Source organism: Aquarana catesbeiana, linkage group LG01 (assembly GCF_042186555.1).
Source record: "Aquarana catesbeiana isolate 2022-GZ linkage group LG01, ASM4218655v1, whole genome shotgun sequence".
Lineage (NCBI taxonomy): Eukaryota > Metazoa > Chordata > Amphibia > Anura > Ranidae > Aquarana > Aquarana catesbeiana.
This window is the reverse complement of record NC_133324.1, coordinates 643,523,611-643,544,143: the sequence shown is the minus strand read 5'-3', so window position 1 is coordinate 643,544,143 and position 20,533 is coordinate 643,523,611. Positions and strand designations below refer to the sequence as shown.

General features: G+C 39.8%; 1 protein-coding gene across 14 annotated transcripts in view; it reads right to left on the bottom strand.

Moving 5' to 3' along the window:
* BMPR1B (bone morphogenetic protein receptor type 1B) overlaps window positions 1-20,533 on the bottom strand; it is a 700,361-nt gene that overhangs the window by 510,025 nt on the left and 169,803 nt on the right. The window lies entirely within an intron of this gene.

Here is a 20,533-nt window from a genome sequence, read left to right as displayed (position 1 = left end):
CAGACCTTTTGGTAAAATCTGAAGATCTCTCTCTCTTTGCATACTAGAATAAGTCAACTCCACTGGGGACACAGATGTAAGGAGGGGCTTCGCTGACGGGGACACAAATGTAAGGAGGGACTCCGCTGACGGGGACACAGATGTAAGGAGGGACTCCGCTGGGGGCACCTGATGCAAGGAGGGACTCCGCTGTGGGCTCCTGATGTAAGGACGGACTCCTCTGGGGGCACCTGATGTAAGGACGGACTCCGCTGGGGACACCTGATGGCATCTGGTGCCAGGCGACGTGGCAATTAACACGCTCAGGGCTCCCACTGATTCTGCATTATGGTGAGTTGAATGATTTTATTTTATATTACAATGTAATAATAGAAATATTGCGCTTCAATCAACCTGACCCCATAACAACCATGGTGCCGGGATGATTGAAGTGCTAACGCCAGGTGTTTGGAGTATCTTTATCTGCTGATTGTTAAACTTTCTAGAATACACATATTTCTATTGTTGTGCAGGATCTGGGCCTGCTGTCCCTCCCTCCCTCTCCCCCCCCTCCTTCCATCCCTCGTTCATCTCAGATGCTAACTACACCACCTTAGAGCCACGCCCACTATTTCACACAAACCATGCCCATTTTTACCAAGTGGGATGGGTCAAAAAGGAAGGGCGGGGTCTTGCGCCCCCCCATCCTAAAACTTCACCAGCCACCACTGACAGTATAACAAACAAAGGCTATGGTAATTACCTTTTAAGCTTGATCAAAAGAGATTGATAGCTTTTTTGATAGCTGTCTGGACATAAGCTTTAATTCTACTGCAATGCTTTTAATAACTGACTGCTGCATAGTTACCCAAAAGGGATCCTTAACCCACTCCTAACAGTGATATGTAGATTAACGTTCCTCAGCACAGATCCCTGTGTGAGAGAATGGTGACCTTTATTTTACTGCAAATGGAGGAGCGCACAGCTCTGTGTGTTCCTAGTTCAAGGACCTTGCTGTCGCTAAACAATTAGCCTGGCTTCATGGTGATCATTAGGGTTTGTTTACAAACAAACCTGCCAATTTCAGTTTTCACTGTACCTCCCCTTTCAGATGGACGGACTCCACCAGTGGATCCGCCTGCTCAGTGGGTAATCTGCATGCTGATCCTCACTGAGCAAGCAGGTGACAGGACCGTGTCCACTATGTTAATAAAGAGCTGACATGGACACAGCCTGTTTCCTCTATGGGCGGTCAGATGGAAACTGAGTACCTGTCTGTTTCCATCCAACTGTCATCCGATCCAATCTGCCAAATGTATGGGAAATGGATCCCCCGTCCATCTGTTTTTAGTTGATAGGATCAGATTGGATATCAGTGGGTATCAAAGAACACATGTCCATCGACATCAGCCGCTCTATAGAGGGCAATGGATGGTCCAATCGGGTCCACCTAAAAAACTGACAGGAGGAACCAATCGTTTCGCCTGTGTGAAAGGGGCCTAATTTTCACAAAAAGAAGCACAGTGGCAGCTTCTTTAGGTGAACCTGATCGGACCATCCATTGCCATCTATGGATCATGCCATGGGTCGTGTCTGTTGACACCCGCCGGCAGCCGATCTGATCCTACCTACTAAAAAGATGGATGGGGGATCTGTTCCCTATTTATCTGTCAGATTGAATCAGACGATACTGCCTGTCCGTTTCCATTCGACCACCCACAGAGGAAAGCGTGCTGTGTCCTGTTATCTGCCTGCTTAGCGGGGATCAGCTGACAGATTGAAAGAGCCTAAAGCTGACAGCCCTCAGCTATCTCAGTGCAATACAATAAGTAAAAATAAGACAAATTAAGTAAGTAAAAAGATTTGAAGAAAAAGCAGTTCATTGTAAACTGCAATTTTTACAAACATTATTGCCATTTTTTATCTTTTAATAGGAAACACAAGCAGTATATTTATTAAACAGTGCACCAAATAAAAGTCTTACATGTCCTAAAAAAACTAACTAAAATTATATAGGTATGCAAATTAATTATAGTTTTTTTTTGTAAAGTTTACTGCCAAATTTGATGGCATCAATGACCTCTGGTGATGAAGGGTTGTGCTGGCTGCAACCATCCGCAACCATCACCAGTCTCTTCTGGTCTGACTTTTGCACTGTGGATTCCAATTGACTCTAATGGGTTACTGAATGTGAGAATTATCAGTTAAAGGAGAAGTTTGGAGTTTTTTTTTTAAATACAAACATCTATATTGACCTCCATGCTGCAGCATCACGCTGATGCTGCAGCTGTCCCACACTGGCTCTAAGCCCGAAAACTGTGTGATCACTAGACCACTGATCACTCAGTTCTCGGTCAGCTCTGAGCAGAGAACAGTGACTGTAAGTGCACTCCTGTATGGCCAGAAAAGCTTTGGCCATACTTCTCTTTAAAGTATAATGACCAATATAAAACTCATATACTGTAGCTTAAGCCTATGTCAAATGTGCTGCACTGTTGGTAGAATAATTTATACACAGTTACATTCATGTAAACACTTTACAAGTCGTCTCTGACAGGGCAGCATGGTAAAAAAACCTTAATATAGCCAAAGCACTGTACCTGCAGTAAAATAGCACAGTGTTAATCTGCTAGTTGTTTATATACTTGCTTAGTTTTAAAAACGAAGCCATTAATGCAGAAGTCAAAATCACTGCTAAAGACTAGTTTAGTAGACGTTACGACATCTAAACAAACAAATTCTGCTTCAAAGAAATAACAGTAAAAAAAAGAAACTCAGTATCTGCTAATCTTTAGTTAACAAGGGTGACCATATAATAAGGTATTTTATGAGCTATTCAACCAGATATTAGACTAACACAAAACTATTTTAGTACAGCAGTATTTGTAAGCTAGCCTGAGTAAAGGTTCTTCTTTGCTCTTCAACAGCTGCTTTTACACTCATACCATAATACCAATAATGGATGTCACAAGTATTTTTTATCAAAACATATACAGTACAAGATGGTTATACTTTAGGGCACATCAGCATAATTCACTCACGTAATTGATAAAACCTTGCTTTCCACCATGTCTAGATGCCTAAATGCATTAAGTTACTGCCATAAGATTGGCTGATTAACAATATGTGTTACCAAGCACCAGTGAGTGTGTATGTGTGTGTGTGTATATATATATATATATATATATATATATATATATATATATATATATATATACACACACATACACACTCACTGGTGCTTGGTAACACATATTGTTAATCAGCCAATCTTATGGCAGTAACTTAATGCATTTAGGCATCTAGACATGGTGAAGGCAACCTTCTGAAGTTTAAACCGAGCATCAGAATGGGGAAGAATGGGGATTTAAGTGACTTTGAATGTGCCATGGTTGTTGGTGCCAGACAGGCTGGTCTGAGTATTTCAAAAACTGCTGATCTACTGGGATTTTCACACACACCCATCCCTAGTTCTTGCAGAGAATGGTCCGAAAAAGAGGAGATATAAAATATCCAGTGAGCGGCAGTTGTGTGGACGAAAATGCCTTGTTGATGTTAGAGGAGAATGGGCAGACTGGTTTGAGATGATAGAAAAGCAACAGTAATTCAACTAACCACTTGTTACCACCAATGGTAGAATACCATCTCTGAACACACAACACATCAAACCTTGAAGCAGATGGGCTACAGCAGCAGAAGACCACACCAGGTGCCACTCCTGTCAGTTAAGAACAGGAAACTAAGGCTGGCCATACATTATACAATTTTCTTGTACAACTTTCCTTTAGATTTACCAAAACCATATAATAGGAGGTCAAACCTAAACACGTTCAATTTTTATACAATCAGGCAGGCCTTTGCACTACATAGTTGAAGGTAAAGCTAAAGAAAATTGCATAAGAAAACTGTATGGTGTATGGCCAGCTTAAGGCTACAATTTGCATAGGCTTAGCAAAATTGGACAAAAGAAGATTGGAAAATGTTGTCTAGTCTGATGAGTCTTGATTTCAGCTGCAACATTCAGATGGTAGGGTCAGAATTTGGCACAAACAACATGAAAGCATGGATCCTTCCTTCCTTGTATCAACAATTCAGGCTGGTGGTGTTATGGTGTGGGGGATATTTTTTTGACACACTTTGGGCCCCTTAGTACCAACTGAGCATTGTTTAAACGCCACGACTTACCTAAATTTTGTTGCTGACCATGTCCATCACTTTATGACTACAGTGTAGTGATCTTCTGATGGCTACATCCAGCAGGATAATGCACCATGTCACAGAGCTCAAATAATCTCAAACTAGTTTCTTGAACATGACAATGAGTTCATTGTACTCCAATGGCCTCCACAGTCACCAGATCTCAATCCAATAGAGCAACTTTGGGCTGTGGTGGAATGGCAGGTTTGCATTATGGATGTGCAGCTGACAAATCTGCAGCAACTGAGTGATGCTATCATGTCAATATGGACCAAAATCTCAGAGGAATGTTTCCAACACCTTGTTGAATCTATGCCATAAAGAATTAGGCAGTTTTGAAGGTAAAAGGGGGTCCAACCCGGTACTAGCAAGATGTACCGAATAAAGTGATTCACACCAACACCATGTCTCTACCAACTTTGCACATCTAAAGAGTGAAAAATGTGCCTATTCTTCTTTGCAAAATAGCTCTGTCTGATTGAATGGAGACTGTCTGAGTACATCAATTTTCAAGTCTTGCCACAGATTCTCAATTGGATTTAGGTCTGGACTTTGACTGGGCCATTCTAACACATGAATATGCTTTGATCTAAATTGTAGCTCTGGCTGTATGTTTAGGGTCGTTGTCCTGCTGGAAGGTGAGCCTCCGCCCCAGTCTCAAGTCTTTTGCAGACTCTAACAGGTTTTCTTCTAAGATTGCCCTGTATTTGGCGCCATTCATTTTGCCATCAACTCTGACCAGATTCTCTGTCTTTGCTGAAGAAAAGCTTCCCTACAACATGATCCCGCCACCACAGTGTTTCACACCTTCTCTGCAAGGTGTGTTCAGGGTGACGTGAAGTGTTAAGTTTTCCGCCACACATTGCATTTTGCTTTTAGGCTAAAAAGTTCAATTTTGGCCTCATCTGACCAGAGCACCTTCTTCCACATGTTTGCTGTGTCCCTCACATGGCTTTTTGCAAACTGAAAATGGGACTTCTTATGGCTTTCATTCAAAAATGGCTTTCTACTTGCCCCTCTTCCATAAAAGACAGATTTTTGGAGTGCACAGCTAATAGTTGTCCTGTGGACAGATTCTCCCCCCTAAGCTCTGGATCTCTGCAGCTCCTCCAGAGTTACCTCTTGGCTGCTTCTTTGATTAATGCTCTCCTTGCCTGGCCCATCAGTTTGGGTGGACGGCCATGTCTTGGTAGGTTTGCTGTTGTTCCATACTCTTTCCATTTTCGGATGATGGATTGAACAGTGCTCCATGAGATGTTCAAAGCTAGGGATATTTTTTTATAACCTAATGCTACTTTAAACTTCTCCACAACTTTATCCTTGACCTGTCTGGTGTGTTCCTTGGCCTTCATGATGCTGTTTGTTTGCTAAGATTCTCTAACAAACCTATGAGGGCTTCACAGAACATCTGTATTTATACTGAGATTAAGTTACATACAGGTGGACTCTAGTCATGAATTAGGTGACTTCTGGCAATTGGTTCCACTAGATTTTAGTTAGGGGTATCAGAGTAAAGAGGGCTGAACACAAATGCACGCCATACTTTTCAAATATTTATTTGTATAAAAATTTGAAATCATTTTCGTTTCATTTCACAATTATGTGCCACTTTGTGTTAATCTATCACATAAAATCCCAATAAAATACATGTACGTTTTTGGTTGTAACATGACAAAATGTGGAAAATTTCAAGGAGTATAAATACTTTTTCAATACTTTTTCATATATATATATATACTGTATATTTGCTGTATACCTTAATGAGGACAAAAAACAAATTATATTTATATTGCATGAATTGTACAATTTGTTTTTTGCATATACATATTTATATAGATGATGGATATACTATATATATATATATATATATATATATATATATATATATATATATATATATACATACAGTTGTGCTGAAAAGTTTGCACACCCTGGCAGAAATTGTGAAATGTTGGCATTAATATTGAAAATATGACTGACCATGCCAAGAAAATGTCTTTTATTTAAGGATAGTAATCACATGAAGCCATTTATTATTACATAGTTTTTTGGATTCTTTAAAAAAAATAACAGAAATCACCCAAATGGCCCTGATAAAAAGTTTACATACCCTGGAATGTTTGGACTTGGTACAGACACAGAATGTGGCACACACGGCTTAAAATGGCAATTAAACGTTAATTTCCCACATTTGTGGCTTTTTAAATCACAATTAGTATCTGTGTATAAATAGTCAATGAGTTTGTTAGCTCTCACATGGATGCACTAAGCAGGCTAGACACTGAGCCATGAGGAGATAGAAAAGAACAGTCAAAAGACCTGCGTAACAAGATAATGAAACTTTACAAAGATGGAAAGGGATATAAAAAAGATATCCAAAGCCTTAAATATGCTGGTCAGTACTGTTTAATCACTTATTAAGAAGTGGAAAATTAGGTATCTTTTGATACCAAGCCAAGGTCAGGTAGACCAAGAAAGATTGTAGCCACAACTGGTGGAAGAAATGCTCAGGATACAAAGAAAAACTCACAGGTAACCACAGGATAAATACAGGCTGCTCTCCAAAAAGACGGTGTGGTTGTTTTTAAGGAGCACAATTTAACGATACTTGAACAAAAAAGAGCTGCATTGTTGAGCTGCCAGAAGGAAGCCTTTACTGCGCCAATGCCACAAAAAAGCCAATGAAGCATGAAAAGAGGGTTAACAAAAAGTGACATGAGCACTGCAGACTGGCCCTTTTTTTCTTTCTTTTTGTTAAACTTTTTTGAAATGCCACAAAACAAGAGACTGAAAAATGTTAATGGTTTAATAATAAAATGTGTTTTTCCACTCAAGTACAAAAAATTACAATACATGTAATTTTGATGCTTTATGATATTGGGGAAGATGAAAATGTAATTTGCTGTAGAATGTATTTTGCAGATAGCACACATACAGTACATATGGGGAAGTAATCATGATTTCATTACAGAGAGTAGAGAAAAACAAATAAACAAACACATAGAAACATAAATATACTTTATGATTTAGTCTAGAATCCTAATGTAGTTACACAGCATTGCAAAATACATATGTGTTTTACCAGTTAGTACATGTTGTGAGAAAAAGTGATGCAGCAGATACATTTGTCAAATGTAAACAGCTTGAACAGTTGGACAGCTATGTGTGAAATTATTTTAATGAGTTATTAAATATCGCAGCACTAAAAATTGGTGCCAAGTACAATAAAATTAGACATACACGGTACTAACAAATCAGCCTTCTGGAAAGGTTGAATTGCTTGTTTAAACTGGCTTGTTCAGACTAGTGCATGACACTAACGTCCTTAGTCAATAAAACTTCTTTAGGGTTTATTGCATCTCTAATCAGTTTAGGAAAGAAGACTAGCAATTCCATAAAGTAATTTTGTATGTGGCTCCTGGTTAAAGTCCAGCTTCGGGCAAAACTTTTCCCAACCCCTATTTGGGGTTATGCATCCTTTCTAGAATTTATGAAGCTAGAAGGGTGTGAAGGTCAGAAGCGAGTGGATATAGAAGTGATGTGTCAGCTGAATAATAGCAATCTTTTTAAGTCACTTCAGCAGCTACAGATGAGATTTAGATTGTAAAATGGCAAATTGTATCTAAAACTACAGCTTTAACATGTGAACCAGTAATAGAGAATGTGTGCCGCTCAGGCTACAAGAGAAAGCAATCCTGTGTCCACCACTGTGAGTGCAGTCCAGGGAAGGAGCTTGTCTTAGCTCCAAGCATCTGTTGAGCAAAGGATATATCCAATGAAGCTGCACATCAATGCAGACCCACTGGTACTGGAATGAATGGCAGTCTCAGCCTGGGCTCCCACCAAGCCATGACCTCAACACGGGATCCCCATGATTAAGCTCTGAGAGGTGGAGTGAAATGTGTTGGGGGCATGACCTGGCGGGAGCCCAGGCTGAGACTGCCATTTATTCCAATACCAGCGGGTCTGCATTGATGTGCAGCTTCATGGGATAAAGCTTTAACATGCTATGCAGGTACAATCTGGGTCCACACCCTTTGAATTATGAACCTGCTCATTATCTCAGTGCTCTAGTACTACCACATAATATTAAATACCTCATTTCAAAAATATATAATCAGTTATATCCAGTGGAGGCAGGATACAGGAGATCGTATACAAATTTTTTTGAAGATGTCTGGTAAATTCCTGATAACTATTAACAACATATTTGAAGCAAGCCTCCTATGTTACCCTTTAAAGCTTAGGTTCCCTTTAAAGGGAAGGTACTTACATGACTGATGAGTATCCCATGTTCCGGCTGCTCTGTTCTTTGAAATCTTCCATTCTCTGCCCCCCCCCCCCCCCCCCCCCCCGATGCCCTTGCAGCTGTGATCTTACGGTGCTGGTTTAGATAATACAAGTGGCTTCACCGATCACAGGTACTCATCAAAGTCACATCTATTCTGCCCCCTGCTTCATTCATAAAAGCTGTACTACCAGTTCTCGCAATGAAAAGCACTCTATGAATGGAGGACTGCCAGATGAACAAAAGGGCTGACCCCTCCATTTACAGACCACTTTTCATTGTGGGAACTGATGGTACAGTGTCAACGAATGGAGCAGAGGAGTGGAAATGATGGGCATAGTCAGCACTTTTTACCAGTGCCTGTGACAGGTGGAGCCACTCATGTTAACCCCTGCAGCTGTGTATCTGGGGGGCAGAGGACTGAAGATTTCAAGAAACAGGACAGCCACCAGCACATTCATGTCGTTCATCTAGGTCATGTATAGCTATGTAATGCCCTAGTACTGACGTAAAAAAAAAAATCGTTAACTTCAGCTTTAAGCCCTGCATTAAGCTGTGTACATGCCCCCCCAATGTAATAATCATACAAAGCTGACTTTAAGTGGGTATTTGTTTTGTGCACCTAAACCTACAGCACAAAAGTTGTATTTATTGTTCTTTTACAAAAGAACAGTTAGGGTGCAACCTCAGACACAAAAATAAATACATAGCTAAACTAAATGTATGCAAAGTGTTTGCCTTTCAAATGATTTAGGATTCTGTATAGACAACCTTGTGAATTACACATATCGAGCTGTACAGCCAGAAAGGAAATACAACTATTTCATGATTCAGCAATATATTTAGTCAGCTATAACTTGCATTATTTTGTGTATGCAGATGTAGCACCCTCCTAGCTTAGGCTGTTAGGCAAATTTAGCTTTGGCTCCTTCTGTAATCAGGGGAGCAGTAATTGTTTGTTCAGGCCACCTTTTCATGTTCTCACAGGCTAAGAGTTTGATTGCTTCTTCTTGCCTCTGGAAGAAGCTTCCAGAGGTTAGGACGGGAGATTCAAATCGACCAGCCTGAATATTTATTGGACCAGCCAATCCTTGGAGGGGAACTGTCCAGAAGGGGGCTGGATTGTAGATACATAGTGTGAGACACTAGAGAGCAGGCTTTCTTCTCCCCAGGAAGGTTTCAGAGATACAGGGGCTGCTGCTTTCAGGCAGCCTATGGACTGTATAAATGCTCCTGAGGTATAACTGCTCCTGAGGCCTTAACGTTGCTAGTACAAAGGACTTAGACTGATTGCAAAACCATGCCGCAAGGTCTTGCTCAATGGGTTGTGTCCAGAGGAAGCTGGAAGGTGGTTGATGCCCAAAAATTTGCCCCATGGTCTTCAGCTGTGGGGGCCTTGCACTATTCACCATTAGCTATTATTACAACTACAAGGGACTGTCCTCTAAATACTAACCACTACTGAGTAGTTTTTGGGGTATCCAATGCCAAGTTCCCCTCCCAAGCCAAAGTTCTGTGAGCAATAAACTTTTAAAATACATCTCCAAGACTGTTTATTGGAGCCGGAGTAATTGGACTGTTGCTTGGGCGACTGCCAGCCTCTGTAGTGCCTGAGAAAGAACCAGGTAAAGAATATGTAAACCCAACATTTTATATTCCTGAGATGTGCTTGCTGTACCATGTACTTATATGAAAATGTATCATGTTCTCTTGCTTCCTTTGTGTGAAATCCCTGGTGTTTCTGACAGTCCCTATGCTTTCCTATTAAAATCTGACCACACTAAGCAAGATAACACCCCTTTGTCAATTCTCAAGCAGCCTGCTCTCCTCAAATGATCAGATTAATGATCAGACCAATGATCAGACTTGTCCTGACACACCTCCCCGGAACAGCCATTTACTGGGATGATCCACCCCCAGCTCTTATGTAGCTGAGGAAATGTGTTCACTTAAAAAATATATTTATAATGTTTTTTATATCTATACACAATGTTTTGCCCTTCATTTCTATTTTAAAACGAAATGGGTTGTTTTACAAGGTGAGGGTTTACTATTAGTAGCCCCTGCGATGGTAGTGGTACACATACAAATATTACTGGCTGTTCAAAGCTCACATACTGAAAATGACATTATAAGGAAACAGAAAGAATGTTCTGACAAAGGATTTTTCACAATTTCCGTACAAACATTTGACACTGTCTAACCGCGTATGGATAGCTGACGAGATTTACAGTAGATGTTGAAAAAAATACATCTCCTACATTACAGATAAAGGGGTCGATAGTGGAACATTTAATGGATGTATGTTCATATATTGTCTTTAATATGGTCATGACTACAAAATAAAAATGCCAATATTCCTTCCTCATAGGCTGCCTGCTTATGCCATTCTGTTTCCTGAAACCTTCTATTATATTGCTGTGTATATTCACCACTGGTTTGTCTTCCAATATTCACCACTGGTGTGTTTTCCAAGCTTCTTATTGTTTTACCCAGTCTATGGCTTTTTCCCAGTAGCTCTTTCTTTTATATGTACACTCTGTAATTGTTCTCTACAGATTTTAGAATCCAGATTTGTGTATATGGCTACTTTGCTGTTTATTTACTAAAGCTGGAGATTGAAAAATCAGGTTAATTTCTGCATAAAAACTAATCAGTTTCTAACCTCAGCTTGTTCAATTAAGTTTTGGCAATCAAACCTGGAAGCTGATTGGTTTCTTTGCAGAAGTTAGCTTCATTTTGCACTCTCCAGCTTTACTAAATAAACCCCATTGCATACATACAATTCAATTTCCATCCTCTTGATATTATTCTGTACTTCTGTTTCTTTTGTAATGTCTTGAAAAATCCCCCAAAAATTGAATCATATAAATGCAAATACCGTATATATTTATGTCAGGTATATTTGAAATATTGCATATATATATTGTTTGGTATTCTAGTTCTGATCTTCCAGTTAGCAGGTAGAGTTTTAGGATCCTTTTCATCTGTTTTCCTCTCCATGTCTCCTTTATTCTCTAAATGTTTGGTATATATGCTGCTTAGCCCGAACGGAAATCTACATTATTTTCTGCTGCTAATGTGGAAAGTAGCCTTTTCTCTCCTAACTGATAGCACAGATGTTGCAATTGTGCCTCTAAATAGTAGGTCCATGTATTAGATACAGTTAGTTTTCTCTGATCATTTGGGTACCATAACATTTCAAACCATTGTGGTATCCATATTTGACTAAACTGACACTGTCAACCACCGACAGAAGACAAAGATCAAGGAAACGAATAATGTGCGTGAGTGTTTGTGTCTGCTATGAAGAACAGGATGTCATCGACACACAATGCCACCTTTTCTGAGCTATTGCTTCATCTAAGAGCCACAATATTGGACAGCTGCAGCAGCGCTTTGCCGGCGGTCCGGTGGCGCTGCCCATTCATTACAATGGGCAGGAGCGGTTTAAAAAAACCTCTGCAAAAACTACAGTAAAGGGCTGCTAAAAATAGCGAGGCTTTACTGCCGACGCCCCAGTGTGAAAGCAGCCTTTTGGATAAAATAAATCCTTCTTCAAATGGAGGAAACCATGTATTTATACATTTCCAAGAAAATATTTTTTGTTTAGCAACTTTTGTTCTTTTTGACATTGTTCATATCAAAGAAATTAGTGAACATACATAAACAGCGAACCATAATAAACAGAGATTGATATAAACACTATACAACTTTGGTTGTTAGATTTCCTTTAGATTTACCTTCAACTATGTAGTATAGAGGGTGGCCTGATTGCATAAAAATTGAAAGTGTTTAGGTTTGACCTCATATTATATGGTTTTGGTAAATCTAAAGGAAAAAATCTAAAGAAGATTGTATAGTGGGTATCCAGCTTAACACTTGAGTCTTTTAAGTCTTTAGGGTGGATGTTAAATAAAAAAGGAGTCAACAATCCATTTACCATAAGATGCACAAAAATGACTATTGTCACGCACAATGAATACATCTGCAAATACACTTGAAATGTGTCTTCAACTATACATCACATAATTGATAATGATACAACTGAAGCATTAAAGCATTGGACCTCCAACAAACTCCTCCACACTTTATGACAAATCTATCAGCTTTGCTACGTAGTTAACCACTTACGGACCGCCCGCCGTCATTATACGTTGGTACTTTGAAGAGGGATAACATTGTTATGGCAGCAGCTAGCTACCACAACCCGGGTATCCTCTTCTTCAGCGGGTGGTCAGCTTTCAGATAAAAGTGGTCTCTGCGGCAGGCCCCCCTCCCGCCGCGCTCCGATGCTCACCGCTGCTTACCGGAGCCTGTCGGTAGCGGGTCCTCTTCCGTGACCTCTTTCATGTGTGGTATGGAGACAAGAGAGGGGAAGATGGGTGGGGCCCATTGCAGGGCGGAAGCGACGTCAAAACGTCACTTTGGCCCATAGCTCTTAAAGAGACTTTTTTTTTTTTTTTATTATTACATCTTTTTTTTTAGTGCATTTTAGTGTAAATATGAGATAATATATGAGATGATATTTTATTAAAAAAAACTGTGTAAAAAATAAAAATTAAAGGTAAAATAAATAAGAAAAAAAAATGTTTTAAACGCGCCCCGTCCCGCTGAGCTCGCGTGCAGAAGCAAACACATACATGAGCAGTGCCCGCATATGAAAACGGTGTTCAAACCACACATGTGAGGTATCGCCACAATCATTAGAGCGAGAGCAATAATTCTAGCCCTAGACCTCCTCAGTAACTCAAAACATGCAACCTGTAGAATTTCTTAAACGTCGCATATAGAGATTTTTAAGGGTAAACGTTTTTTTTTTAAAAAAGTGTGCTTGTAAGACCGCTGCGCAAATACGGTGTGACAGAAAACATTGCTATTTTATTCTCTAGGGCATTAGAAAAAAAAAATATAATGTTTGGGGGTTCTAAGTAATTTTCTAGCCAAAAAAAAACTGTTTTTAACTTGTAAATACCAAATCTCGGAAAGAGGCTCAGTCTTTCAGTGGTTAATCCTCTTTTTTAAATAACCAAACAAAGGGTGCACTTTGAAACTGTGTTCTAATTCTTTCATTCTGCTGAGTACAAATTTTCTAGTCAATAAGAAGCTATCAAAACACCAGACGCAGTGGCTAAGCATAAATTCAAACTGTGCTCCTAGTGAGAAGGCATATTAGAGGCAGAACACATTTATCAAGCATTTATTTTATATGTAAATAAAATTAGCCAAGACAGATTGCACACAGATCACTACTGCCACACCTGCAGCTGTTCCCTGCTTCTAGTAGAAATAATTCTATGAGTTTTAAAGTAAACCAGTTACCACCTATTAAAAAAACAAAAACAAAAAACGTGCAGTAGCACTTAATAGAAGTTTATCTACATTTATATTTTTCTCTTTTTGTGCTCCTGCAAAGCCCCACATTTACATGTTGAGCCTGCCAACAAAGTTCACCTAATACAACTTCCTCTTATGGTGTGGCAATGATGCTGCACTGCTCCTAATTTCAGAGCAGAGTTGCCACTCTCATGTAGGCTATGCCTGCTTGCACTACCGTGAGGAAAGAACTTGTTGCAGTGGGTGTGGCAATCTACATTGTCACTGCTGATTCACAAGCCTGTAACTTGTCAATCAGCCCCTGGCCATACCTAATTTCACCCATTGCTTTCTGAATAGAAAGAAAATGTTGCCTTTGTTGCTGAAGCCCGTTCACTGTGAGGTGCAGTGTTAGGAGGGGAAGCATGTGAAACACAAATGAAGGTAGATTTGGCTCAGTCAGTGGTGGTAAAGGAAGGGCTTTGTGTACTTTATGAGGTTTCTGTATCATATAGTAACCGGATTTGGTACTTGTTTAGAACGTCATACCTTTAGTTGTACATAAAGTCATAAACCTTTATACACTATGGTACACAGAAGTAGAGTCCACCCTCAAAAGCAACTAGTAATTTTACTAAGTGATCATGGTGTGGTATGAATCATGTCAGTAAGCGATGGCACTGATAACAAGGAAGGCCTTTGTGATTCAGCTTCAATAATTCTTTATTGTATTGTCCAGATACAAACAGTGGGAGATTTAATAAAATGGTGCACACAAAAGACTCGGAAAGTAGTTGATATATTTTATTTCCCAGTTAGCCTGGAAGCAATTCTCTAAAAGAGGTTTCCTTGCTAGGCATGTTGGTCAGAGTCCCCAATATTGGAAACATAAACATGGGCCATAGAGTTTTTAAATTAGATTTTTATTGTACAGCTAATAAAAAATATGGATACTTTGGTGGAGATTTACTAAAACTGGTACGCATAAAATCCAGTGGAACTGTTCATAGTAACAGCTTTTAACTTCAGCTTATTCAATCAAGCTTTGAAAATAAAACCTAGAAGCTGATTAGTTAATATGCACAGCTGAACCAGATTTTGTATGCACCAGTTTTAGTAAATCCCCCCAAAGTGTCCATATGATTTATTAGCAGTACAATAAAAATCTACTTTAAAAATGCTAGGACCCATGTTTACTTTACCAATATTGAGGACTCTGACCAACATTCTAGAGAATTCTAATTGCTTCCAGGCTCACTGGGAAATAAAATATATCAACTATATTCTGAGTCTTTGATGTGTCTGAAACAGCCTCAACTTGAATTTCACCCCAGGAGGTATCAACATAAGATATTCTACATCTACTGGGAATTTTCAGCGTATATGAGTGGAAATTATGTTTCAAAAACTGCTAAAACATTGATCTACCATAACAAAAGAGTAAGCTCTGCTTCTTTACAAAGCTGCCTAATTTAGGAGCTGGCACTTAAAACCTTGTTCTTAAGGTCATTGCCCATTTCTTTGTGAATTTAAGTGGAAAAAAGCCTGACACTAACTATTCTTAAAAATATTCCTTCTCCAATCCTACTACCTATCCAGTTCAGCTCAGGTTCCCCAGTGTAACAGTATACTTGACACCAGTTGTGGCACTGACTCAGCTCCCCTAGAGCAGCAGCTCACTGACACAGGGGAGCTGGAGTAGCAGAACTGTATTAAAAAGAAGTGAATACGCAGATCATTTTTACACAGGGTAAGTAGGACAGGTAGAGGGGAGGAAAAGTTTTTAAGAATAGTTAGTGTTAGGATTTCTATCCCCTTTAATGTGATTAGCAAACCTCATACACGGAAAACAGTGTTAGCCAAAAGCTACATCACATTTACAACATTCATGACATATCTAAAGCTATCCAGATTGCTATTTTTAAAGTTGAAATCTAGCCAATAAGCTAAAAAGACAAATGAAATACTGTACATACAGCAGGTAAAATATGTATTGAACAAGTCACAATTTTACTATGTAAGAATATATCTAAGACCCCTTTCACACTGAGGCAGTTTTCAGGCGTTTTAGCACTAGAAATAGCCTCTGAAAAGCACCTGAAAACCGCCTCCCATTCATTGCAATGTGTGCTTTCACACTCGGGAGGTGCGCTTGCAGGACGTTAGAAACAGTTCTGCAAGCAGCATCTATAAATAGCGCTCCCCAAAAATCGAATTGAATGGGCAGCGCTTCCAAAGCGCCTTAAAAGAGTATTGAAAGCACAGCAAAACGGGTCTTTTTTCCCTTTTTTTTTTTAAGGTCACATTGTCACGTGACCTTAAAAAAAAAACACCCCGCTAGCATACAAAAAGCGCTGCTAAAACGCAGCTAAAGCCCTGCAAAAATGACTGGCGCTTTAGCTCTGTTTTAGCAATGCTTCAGTGTGAAAGGGGTCTAAAGTTGCTATTGACATCAAATTTTCACCACACATCGATAACAACCCATGTAATCCATGCATACAAAGAAACCAAAACAAATAAGTTCAGAAATTAGGTTATGTGTAATAAAATGGAATGACACAGGGAAAGAGTATTGAACACATTAACTGAAATGTATTTAATGCTTCATACAAAATCCTTTGTTGGTAATGACAGCTTCAAGACACCTCCTGTATGGAGAAACTAGTCGCATGCAGGTGTGATTTTGGCACATTCTTTCACACAAACAGCTTTCAAATCTTGAAGGTTTCGTTGGCCTCGTCTATGAACTCTGATCTTTAGTTCCTTCCATAGATTTTCTATTGGATTCAAGTCAGGTGATTCTAGCAGCTTTATTTTCTTTCTTTGAAACCAATTGAGAGTTTCTTGGCTTTGTGTTTGGGATCATTGTCTTGCTAAAACGTCCACCGTCATTTCATCGTTATCATCCTGGTAGATGGCAGCAGATTTTGTTTCAGAAATGTCTTGGTACATTTTTCCATTCCCCCATCCTTCAACGATATGAAGTTTGCCAGTACTGTATGCTGAAAAACAGCCCCACACCATGATGTTCCCACCTCCAAACTTCACCGTTGGTATGGTGTTATTGGGGTGATGTGCAGTGCCATTTGACTTCCAAATATGGTGTGTATTATAGCATCCAGAGAGGTCAATTTTGGTGTCATCTGACCACACTATATTCTCCCAGTATTTCACAGGCTTTTCTAAATGTTGTGCAGCTAATTTTAACCACTTGCCGCCCGCCGTATAGCAAAATGACGGCGGCAAAGTGGTTGTGTTATCCTGACCGGACGTCATATGAAGTGATCAGGATAACAGAGCAGGTGCACGCCCGCAGGGGTGCGCCGCACGATGATCGGAGGTGCTGTGTGGCAATCTGACACACCGCAACTCTGATCGTTGTCTGAAGCCTCTGACAGAGGCTTCTTACCATGTGATCAGCTGTGACCAATCACAGCTGATCATCGCCTGAACCAGGAAGTGCCGATAAACGTCTTTCCTCTATTCACGCTGACAGGGAGAGCTGATTGGCAGCTCTCCCTGTCAGAGGGGGCATCTGTGCTGATAATCAGCACATTGATTATCAGCACAGCCCCCATCAAAAGGTGTCCATCAGCTGCCAATCAGTGCCCATCACCTGCCAGCCTGTCCCCCTCTATAAATGCCTGTCAATGCCCACAACAGTGCCAATCAGTGCCCACAACAGTGCCAATCAGTGCCCCATCAGTAATGCCTGTCAGTGCCCCATCAAAGTGCCACTCAGTAATGCCTGTCAGTAGCTCCTCATCAGTGCTGCCTATCCAGTGCCACCTATCAGTGCCCATTGGTGCCGCCTATCAGTGCCCATCAGTGCTGCCTATCAGTGCTGTCAGTGCTGCCTATCAGTGCCGCCTATCAATGCCCATCAGTTTTTTTTTTCAAAATTGTCAGTCTTTTTTCGTTTATAGAGTAATCAAATACCCCCAAAAGAAATCTCCATTTGTGGGAAGAAAATTATAAAAAGTTAGTTTGGGTACAGTGTAGCGTGACTGCGCAATTGTCATTCAAAGTGCGACAGCTGAAAATTGTCCTGGGCAGGAAGGGGGGAAAGTGCCTGGTATTGAAGTGGTTAAATGAGCTTCAACATGCTTTTTTTTCAGCAATAGTCTTGCATGGTGAGCGTGCATATAGGCCATGGCGGTTGAGTGTATTATTTATTTATTTCTTTGAAACAATTGTACCTGCTAATGCCATGTCTTTCTGAAGCTCTCCACAAGTGGTCCTTGGCTCTTGAACAACTCTTCTTATAATTCTTTTCACTCCTCTGTCAGAAATCTTGCCGAGGAGAACCTGGTCGTGGATGGTTTATGATGAAATTATGTTCTTTACACTTCCAGATTATGGCCCCAACAGTGCTCACTGGAACATTCAAAAGTTTAGAAATTCCTCTGTAACCAATGCCATCAGTATGTTTTGCAACAATAAGGGTGCAAAGGTCTTAAGAGAGCTTTTTGCTTTTACCCATCATGAGATGTTTCTTGTGTGTCACCTTGGTAATGAGACACCTTTTTATAGGCCATCAGTTGAGACTGAACCAGCTGATATTAATTTGCAATGGCAAGGGGCAGGATTGCTTTGTAATTACTGATAGATTTTAGCTGGTGTCTTGGCTTTCCATACCTTTTTGCGCCTCACTTTCTTTGTGTGTTCAATACCTTTTCTGTGTGTAATTCCATTCTTTTACACATAACTTAATTTCTGGACTTATTTGTTTTGGTTTCTATGTATGTATGGGTTGTTACCAACATGTGGTGAACTTTTAATGTCAATAGCACCTTTAAAAATTTACCTAGAAAAATGATAAAGAGTTCAATACTATTTTACCCGCTGTATATAAGACCTGCTTTACCTGTTTAAGGATTTGTATTCCTGTCCATTGGGTCCTAAAATGTACACAGCTCTGTCTTAAAGCAAAACCCTTTCTGGTAGGATAGGATACCTGATTTACACAGAATAGGATACCTGATTTCGCTGCAGTTGAGTAACACTTACAGGTCTCTTCCCATCCCCACTGCGTTACTGGACAGTGAAAGAATATGTTCTCCCCTACTATCATCATATTTCTCTGTTAGCCTATGAGCATTGAAGAATAGCTGACTGGCTGTTTGTGCTGCTTGCATCTAAAAAATATATTTAGTGATGTGTTAATGAATACAGAGCTCCAGTAATGTGTGCCTTTTAAATCTATCTGGAGTTCAGCTTTAAATACCAGATCAACCTGTGTTTAGGACGCTGGCAAGGTTTTCATGTCTATAACAAAGCAAAGCTGTTTAAAAAGAAACAAACGCAATCAATTCCTATTTATTTTTTTTGCAATGCCAGGCAGACCTTATAATGAGCTTGAAAATGAAATAAAACAATAAGAAACACAGTACAGTAGTGCTATGCCAATGGCCAAGGACTAATTACTCGCGGCTTCAAACCAATTTTAACAGGACAATGGGAATGTTGATAATAGTATAGCTAACAGAATTTGTTTATTTTCTGTTTGGCTATTCACATCTGTTTGTTGAAATATAAAAATAGTTTACTTTGGAAGAAATGGAAAAATATTCTAAAAAGAATGCATATTATTTACAGATGTGTACTGCTGCTTCTAATCATTAATGAGGCGAAGATGGAAATATTCTCTAGTTACTTGCACTCTGTTTCTTGAAGCATTAGGAGTCACATAAAATGAAAATTATAAAGATGGTAACATTTTCTAATTCCCATAGTAGCTTTCACATATATCCACAATTTTCAGTGTGCTATAATTACTTAACCACCTCAATACAGGGCACTTACACCCCCTTCCTGCCCAAGCCATTTTTCAGTTTTCAGCACTGTCGCACTTTGAATGACAATTGCGCGGTCATGTTACACTGCACCTTAATTAAATTTTTATCATTTTTTTCCCCACAAATAGAGCTTTCTTTTGGTGGTATTTGATCACCTCTGCGGTTTTTATTTATTGCGCTATAAACAAAAGAAGAGGGACAATTTTGAAAAAACACAATATTTTTTACTTTTTGCTATAATAAATATCCAATTTTTTTTTTTTTTTTTAACACATTTTTTCCTCAGTTTAGGCCGATACGTATTCTTCTACATATTTTTGGTAAAAAAAAATTGCGATAAGCGTATATTGATTGGTTTGCGCAAAAGTTATAGCGTCTACAAAATAGGGGATAGATTTATAGCATTTTTATTATTTATTTATTTTTTACTAGTAATGGCGGCGATCTGCAATTTTTATTGTGACTACGATATTGCGGCGGACACATCGGACACTTTTGACACATTTTTGGGACCATTCACATTTATACAGCGATCAATGCTATAAAATTGCATTGATTACTGTGTAAATGTGACTGGCAGGGAAGGGGTTAACACTAGGGGGCGCTCGAGGGGTTAATGTATGACCTAAGGAGGTGATTCTAACTGTGGGGGGAGGGGACTGACTGGGGGAGGTGACCGATCGCTGTCCCTATGTACAAGGGACACGCCATCGGTCTCCTCTCCTCTCTGACAGGACGTGGATCTGTGTTTACATGCACAGATCCACGCTCCTGCTCTGTTACCCGGCAATCGCCGGTGCCCGGCGGACATCGCGGCCGCCGGGCACGCGCCCCCTAGTGGCTCGGGAGGGCGAGGACGTCATATGACGTCCTCCCAGAACAACAGAAGTCTCGTCCAGCCGTCATATGACGGTGGGCGGTGGCTTAGCGGTTAAAGTAGAACTACAGGCAAAAC